Below are 8,736 nucleotides of genomic sequence, written 5' to 3' on the forward strand. Positions count from 1 at the left end.
GGATGCCACCATCTTGAATTTAATTTCTACAGCCCCAGCAGAAATAGATGTGTCTATTTACATAAGTGACATTATCTAGTATTTTACACCTCCTGGAAACTACATAAAATGTTTTGTAAAAAAATGAGGGACAGGGCAGAGGATCTAGGCCAGCAAAGACAGTAAGTAGACCCTCGGAGGATGCAGTAGGCTGTTCCAGAGTAATAACTCCTTATTCCTAAAGTAGTTAAATTTGCAATTGGATAGAAAGTAATTTATAAAAAGGACAAATTATCAGTGCATTATTAAGTTGGTGATAGGTGTCTTTAACAAGACCATTTACTTTGTTTATTCATGCCAATGTAACTTGGACTATCAGATGTCACTCAATGATTTTCCCTTTGCCCCAGCTGTGCATACTTGCCTTGCATTTGGCTCCTGATTTTTTTTTTGTTATCTCCCAGAAGTGAAGCAAAAAAACAGTACTTCTAGGTATGGGTGAGCAAGATTCACTTTCCTTCCTACTCCCATGCGAAAATTTTTGGTAGCTGGGGATTGGCCCAAAACGTAGGGAAATAAGAAAGTACCCAGTCCCAGTCCCTTGACAAACATATGCTTGGAGGATCAAATTAAAGATAAGTATATGCTGCTGGAGAGGGGAGGTGAACACTAGATACGGTTTTTGCTTGCCCCACTTTCAGTAATGTAAACAAGTTACATATGTGCTTCCCTTTGTGTTAGGAAGACATTCATTATGGATTAATGTATGGGAGTGTTTCTCAACCAGGCTTCCTCAAGAAGTTGCTAGGGGTTCCTTGCGTATTGAGCATTTTGTGTCTCAGGTCAGTTTAAGTGACCGCAATGATCTATAAGGGTGACATTCTATCCAAATTACAACAGCATTAACTCCTTTGCCCTTTTAATCATTGATGTAATTTTTCAGTTACAAGGAGAGTTGCATTTGTTTCAGTTGGACATCCACGAACTTCCGTGTGGAGCTAAAAATAAAGACCAAGGCTGTAATAAACAAATAAACACAAGATGCATCTTGAACAATTAAAAGACCAGCAGCACCAATAAACCCAACAGCTTGCACAAGATGGCTTTGACAACTAAGTATTTCTCATCAGTCCTTGCGTTGCTACTGAGCCCCATAGTAGCCAAGCACTCATCTATGGCTATAGCTCCATTTGGCTTAGTAACCAAAATATAATGAAAATTTTAAAACCTTTGTCTTTTACATGAAGAGTCGATTCTACATTCTTTTATTGTTAAAATATTAATGCAAATATACCTGGAAGGGAGGGGTTGTTTCATATTAAATGTGGATTTATAAGATCGTTCAACAGTAGGAGGGGATATGAGGAATTTACTTTCGATCATCTCTGACAATATAACATATAAAATATGTGGGAAGCAATTTTTAAATCTTTCTTGCAAGCAGCGTTAACAAATTGCACCTAATGAGGCCGGTGGCATTCTGCAGTGTTGTACGCATGAAATATTCATAAGATGTATCTGAAGTTGTGTTGAATGTCTAGATTTTTCTGTATCTGAAATAAAAAGTCAATGTTGACTTCCGAGCTTTCATCTCATATTGTAGGGAATGTAACTCCATGACAGCTAAGGAGATTAATACAAGCATCAGTTCCTTGCATTGATCTGACAGTGAAGCTCTATATCTTCATGAACTTTGCGGTACTAACTTTACCTCCTCCACACATCAGCAGCATCACAGGGGATCTGCTATTAGGGGATAATTACCTTTATTAGAAATTGTGATATACAGTATGCATTAACAAATTCAAGAAGATGAGAAAGTAATCAATGAAAAGAGATCAGTGGAATGCAAGTCTAAAATAGAAGCCTCATCTAAAGCGTCAGCTGGGATCAACCACATCAAAGGGCCAGCTTTGTGATACCCTATTCATCCCTACTGGAGTGTACATAAGCCACAGTGATATAGACAGAGCTTAGATATTTTGCTGCAAGTGGGCAGACATGATAATAATGGCCTCTTTAGGTCACTTTTGTTAAAACAAATGAGGGATAACTCTATAAGTGGCCATATGCATTTGCATATGTGTTGGCTTCTAATGTAATATATTGCAGCTGACCATTATTTAAATATATTGCGTTCATTTGTTTTCTTTCATCAGATTTTTTTCTTAAAATATTATTTAGGTGATTCTGTGTACAACGCTTCCTGTCCAGGGAGAAAGCCATTGTTGTCAATAGTCCGCTCTCCAGCTTTGGACCACAAACTTCATCTCTAGAGATTACCCAGAGAATTATTTGTTCACAGCAGAGAGCTTGGAAAGTGTGCTGAGTATTGCTAAAATATAAATACTTAATCTTTTGGTAAAGCTTTATGCATTACGCCTATAGATCGTAGTTGGGATGCTTTTACCTTCTGAATGTCACAGTGGTTATATCCTAAGTCCTGCTCTGTTCACCTGTACCCAGCCATCATATCTGACACAAGCAAAATTGTTTTGGTATTATGCATAACTTGCCCATAATAGAACATTGTGTATGCATCACACAATATTTCCTCTTTCCAATCGGCAAATAGGTTTTAAAAAAGACCTGATGATGACCAAGATAAAAAATGTTTTTTGTTTGTTTGTTTTTTTTTTTCCTCAATAACTTGCGATTCAGTATAGCTTTGTTTTTTTTAGTTTTACACAAATATTTTGCTTCCAGAGATCAGGATTAGTGGTACCATCGACCAGTAAACTCTGCAGTTGCAAGGTTTGCTGCATGCAAAAAATAAGCCACTGAAACAGAAAGCCATAGATAGCATAAAAAAAACAAAAAAAAAAAAACAAAACATTGGGCTGGGTTGAACTAAAGTTCTACAAGACTTGAGAAAAAAGACCATTGTAAGAGAAACTTGATACAACAAACCTAAGAGAGTTTTTTTTTTAATTTGTACTTTCAGTAATTCTTATTATTATATTTTCTGACCTCAGGTCAAGTATTGAAATTATTTGCTACCTAATAGCAATCAATTTTGAAGACATCTATTCCAGGTTTGCTTTATCACCTTGAGTAACACATGACTGTCTATATTCTCTGGTCTTGGGGAACATTAGTAAATAGAACCCATTATCAAAGAAAACATTATACCACATTTTGGCTAAAGTTCAGTTTGAAGCTTGGAATCTATCCCAGCTGTCTGAGGGGGGACAGCGGAGTATAGCAGACGGAGCTGCCTTTTGATTTTTGCAGATGCCAAGAAATGATTTTGCACTTTTCCCCCCAAATTAGTGTTAAGCTTTAAGTTTACTGAAAATCTTCCATCACTACCTTTACAGTCTGTGCTGAACAACCCAAAGCAGGGAAGTTACCCATCGTTTGTTGGAAGCATTGCAAATGCTTTGTACAGGCTAAATGTTCACACTGGTTCTTTACAAGCTAATGCCCATGTGTAAAACTACAAGGCCTAAACCAATGGTCGCAAACCTTTCGGACCTCACGGACCACCAAATTCATAATTTTAAATCCTGCGCGGGGAGCTGTGTCTCACTCAAAAGGGAAGAAACCTGCCCACTCTCCCATCGCAGTCTCAGACCTGCTTGCTAAAAATCCTGGGGGGACAGTAGTGTAAGGCTGTGACTATGGGGGACATGATCAGCGGGGTCAGGAGAAGGACCCTGCTGGTGGGCGCACTGGCCAGGTAATTTTTCTGCGGACCACCAAAGTTTTCTCGCGAACCACCTGTTGGCGACTGCTGGCCTAAACCACATGCTCATTATGCCCAAGCACACATGTGCTATATCAAGAGTGTCAAACTCAAATACACAAAGGGCCAAAATTAAAAACTTAGACAAAGTCGCGGGCCAACCTTGAAATGTTCTTAAAAAATTCAGGACATTTTTCCTTCTCATTAGATATAAACCTTTTCATATGGAAACAAAGAGGTTTTGCTTCAGATTCAATCTAGAACAAGCTTATAATAGAGACAGAGGCATTATTTAAGAAAAAATCTGAGTTAAATTTCCATGGTAACCTTTTTGCACAGGCTACAATAATAATACCAATATTCTTCTATGAAAATCCAACCATTCAAGTCCATGCCTTGGAAAAGCAAGGAAAAGTACAGCTGAGGGGGAGTGCTAGAAATGCCAGACACGGCCAATGTGGAACTAAATCTTATGAGTGGCCCCCTGCTGAAACTCCCTCTTCATTGAAATAGCGCCGCTACTAAAATCCCGGCATTATTTGTATCTATAAAACAGTCTAATGCAGGACCACGCATAGGCAGAGAGCGCGCTGGTCTATAGACGCGAGTGATGCCAGGAATTGTAGTGCAGTGGCGAGCCAGCTGCAGGTCATATTAAGGATTCCCTTGGGGCCAAAAAAAAAAAGTTGTTGGGGGCCAGAGTTTGACCCCCCTGTGCTATATGAATGACTTGTTCATTTCTGAAGTTGGGAAACAATAGTATTTGAAGATATCAAGCATACCTGAACATTCTATTGACATTTTTGTCATTATTTTTAGAGCACCCATATATTACAAAGAACTATACAGTATTAGTGTGTCACCTGTGGATAAATTCAGTGACATGGCACAAGAAGAAGAATAACAAGAAAGCAGCTGTCATACCTGTAATTGTTGTCCAGGGCGCACAAGCCCTTCCGTACTGTAATATTTCTTTAATTTTCATACATTGTCATCTGAAAGCCTAAATATAGAACATAGGATATTTCTTTGTTCCTAATAAGAATGTCCTTATCATCAATTTGCTACGTCCAAAATTTTAATTAAACGTGACTTTCCAAAAGCTTTGATTAATACATTCATTATTAGGCTCAGCACATCCTTCAAACAAACTGTTAATTAACAGACTCTGTACATCCTTCAAACAAATGGAGACTGTGAACATCATTAATAATTGGAGATGGGAACAGGATAGGCACATATCATATCATATAGCACTTCTGTGCTTATACTGTTGAGAAATGGTATGGATCTATCTTCCCGGTGCCAGTATGGTTGATGATAGCAATAGAAAAGTCCTTTATTATTGCTCTGTGACTACATTAGAATTTCTGATAAATGCTTTGTGGTAACTTGAGTTCTTTACTTAGAGCTGGTGGCATGTTTTTGAAGAAACAGCTTAGATGGGCTGCAAAACATTTTTAACATTATAAAAACATGTCCAGTTGAATGTGACTAATAGGGATGAGCGAGCAAAATTTGTAATTTCAATTTTGCGGCGAATCAGGCCTTTATCGCTTAGGTTGTGTTCCCCAATCAGCTGTGACCGCAGGTGGACTTCAATGGAATTCCTGAAATCGGTTTGCTGAAATTGGGGCATTTAGGTGTGAGGGGCTTTAGGATTGGCTGCTTTAGTTTAGGGTTCTGGGCAGGGGGCACTTACACCTAAATGCCCTAAATTGGAGCATTTAGGTGTAAGGGGCTTTAGGATTGACTGCTTTAGTTTAGGGTTCTGGGCAGGGGGTGTAGAAAGTTTCAGGGGCTTGGGTTTTTGGGGGTAAAGAATAATGGGTTTTAGGGCTTGAGTTTAAGGGGATGTAGAATATTAGGTTAAAGGGCTTGGGTATAAGGGGATGTTGATGAATAGATTCATAGGCTTGGGTTGCGGGGATGTGAAAAAATGGGTTTAGGGGCTTGATATTAATGGGATGTAAATGGGTTCAAGAGCCTAGGTTTAGGTTTAAATTTGATAGTTTAGAAAACTTCAGGATAAGGGGTGGTAGAATTAGGATTTAAAAAACCGTTAGAATTAAGATTAAAAAAACTGTTCATATAAATGTTCTGACCTGTATGTGCCCCTCAAGGACTGCAGTTGGACACCCCTGGTTCAGGGCCTTGTTTTTAAAAGGCTTTAGTTTAGGGGGCAGGAAATTAGGGAGCTTTACTATTTTGGGGGTTTACATCCTATCCTTAGCAAATTATTTACTCACACAAAAACAATTTGTGTGTAATTTTGTTTTTGTAGACTCCTATAGTCTTTTCAGTGCTGTCTTTTTGGTTTAGAAGATTCTTTATTAGCCCTGCTGTCTTGTAAATATGAGAAAGCACATATGAATCATTACTGTATATCATTGTGCCATATACATTCTCCAATCAGCTCACCATTTGTGCTTGTGGGTGAATATTAGATGGCAGCAGCTGATACCCTAATGACTGATACTACAATCAGCAAATGGTTATGGAATTTTACGCTAAGTCTAAGGAGCTCACACATACAGCACATCTGATGATAAACATTCTGATCATCTTGTTGGGCTTGTTATATTCATCCCACACGAAAGCAGATTGGAATGTAAGACAAACTGTTCTAACAAGTTGGATGTGAGGGACTTTGCAATACATAGATGGCTGTTCATCCTAACTAGATGCAAATATTTAGTTTTTTAATTTACCAGCAGTTGGCACAATTTAAATTTGAAGTTCTAACTTCAGCTTCCCTTATTATCTTAATAATAAAAGTGTATTTTATTTTAATTTTTTATTAGCTGGCCTCTTTTTTCTTTTTACTTTTCAATCTGATTGATTTAGACCTACCAGCAACTATGAAATCAAAGTATCTAATAATATTTTTTGACTATTGGAAGGTAATGAGAGGCTTAAAAGCCAGGGACTTGTTTGGATCTGCCTTGTCTAGGAAATAATACTAATATCTATCTCTCTGTGTGTAATTAAATGCTATAAGTTTCAAAATCCCCAGAAGAAGCCTACAAGGCAAAATGTGTCAGGAAATGAGACGGTCTCTCCATTTTTTAAACCTCACTCATGTACAACTCTGTCTACATTGGGTCGCTAGGACAAGATAAGGAATCTACCTAAAATTTGGGTAAGTGATTCTGACCTATGGACCTATATCTATGTAAATGTTCTCTTTATTAGCTCTTTGTGTTTCATATTCAAAGGATCTGCCTGAGTGGATAAAAATGTTACACCTATTGTACACACAGCGCCTGTTTTGTTCAAGAGAGGAGGGGGAAAGATAAGCTAGTGGCACCCCTTCATTGGAGTGGGCTGCTGTGGTGGATTGATGATTGGGGGACCCCAATACATGTCAGATTTTTACACAAATATATATAGGTATAGTAATATATATAGCTAAATATATTTGCTCAACATAGAGGTGGCTCCAAAAACATTACCAATCGAAAGTGAGGTGAGGAACAATCCTTTTATCAGATTTTTACACAAGACAAGTACAACCGTTTGCCTCAAGCAAGAATCATCTGATGTTTGTACAAAGCTTTACTTACTTGAACAGGTACAGATATAGGCCCTGGCTTCTGGAATGGGTTGATATAGCAATGTATATCTTTTAGGAAAATATATATTTTTTTTCTTGTGCCATGAAAACTGTTCTTTAGGGATCAGTGGAGCGAATTAGGATTCATCAAATTACTATAGCATGCTGTTGGGAAAGAAAGCAGAGTGAGAAGGAGATGACCTCATCATTGTGTTGCTTCTTCAGCTGAACAAATATATTCCTTAATAGCTAAAAGGCTATAAATACACTTTGTGTACAGCAAATAAAAGATATTGCCCAAAAAAAATAGCAGTAACATCATCACTGTGCTACATACTGTATAGCTCCTGTAGAAGGCAGATCCATGTGAGGGGACCCAGTAAGCTGTCCTTCTACCGTATATGGTGTTTAAACTACAGGGGGTGGGTACAAGACCGGACATCATGCCCAATGAAGTGCAAGATTGACTGGTCTTTGTTGCAGAAAGTTTTTGAACAGAGGCAAAATGCACCAGTCCCTGAATTACTCGATATATATAAAAGGAATCTGTACACAATGATGCAAATATTGTAATGAGAATATAAATTATTCTAGTATTTAACAAAATAGATTGAGCATGGTGTTCAGCTTTGATTGTCCAGTAACAGGCTAGAGTGGGTCCAGGATGACCTGGGCTCAGAAGAAATGTGTTGAATGATGCAGGGCATAAGACTGAGGACATCTAGTGGCATAAACAATCTGCAGAGGGAATCTCTGGGTTAAAGGAAAATATTGCAGCACAAACTGTTTTTGTTATTGTACTTCTAAATCAGCTAAACATTATTATCTGGTCACTTTAGATTGGAGTTGGGCCTTAGGCTGCTTAGGTAAAATTTACTTGCAAAAGAAAAATCTACTTACATTTTTGTTATTCATGACACCTTCCGTTGGCATACAAGCTTCTCCAATCAGAACACATGCCATAGCCCCATTTATTCGATTAAATAAGCTGTTATCATAATGACCTCCAGCCATCCTGGAACATATATTCTGTAAATGAGTGTCAGAAAACTGGCAGAAATGTATCATCTCACTCCATGTGACTCTAAACCCAATGCCTTCGCATGGCAGCCAGGCAATTAGATTTTCAGAAGGAATAGCCAGCAATGGCATCCTCCTTGATTCTGTTACGACAGGTTTCCTTTAAACACGGTCTAGATCATATTTGTACAATTTTAATTTTTGCAATATCATTTCTGCGTGTCCATTATTATATAATGCTCCCTATAAATAAAGTTTATTGATTTTGCTGTCGTCAGCATTTGTTACTATTATTAGATGAAATAAGGAACAGGCAAATAAAACAGTCTGTAATCGAACCTATGCTGCTTGGAAGGAGGACAATAATTGTTTTATCATAGACATTTGGTGACTAAACTTTTAAAATTTAGGATAGAATGGAGAAGGGTTAGATCCTCTTTGTGACTCCACCGGGTAGATCTCCATTTCCCACTGAGTCACTGGATCTAAATTT

The 8,736-nt window shown here is 37.9% G+C and overlaps 1 long non-coding RNA gene across 1 annotated transcript; it reads right to left on the reverse strand.

Annotated features, from left to right (window-relative positions):
* Window positions 1–81: 81 nt before the first annotated feature.
* On the reverse strand, window positions 82–7,748 carry LOC140342621 (uncharacterized). The gene is made up of 3 exons (XR_011923110.1): window positions 7,234–7,748; window positions 4,592–4,670; window positions 82–977 (listed from the first exon to the last, which is right to left on the reverse strand). It is a non-coding gene; the product is annotated as an uncharacterized lncRNA (long non-coding RNA).
* Window positions 7,749–8,736: the final 988 nt, after the last annotated feature.

This window comes from Pyxicephalus adspersus, chromosome 12 (assembly GCF_032062135.1).
Source record: "Pyxicephalus adspersus chromosome 12, UCB_Pads_2.0, whole genome shotgun sequence".
Lineage (NCBI taxonomy): Eukaryota > Metazoa > Chordata > Amphibia > Anura > Pyxicephalidae > Pyxicephalus > Pyxicephalus adspersus.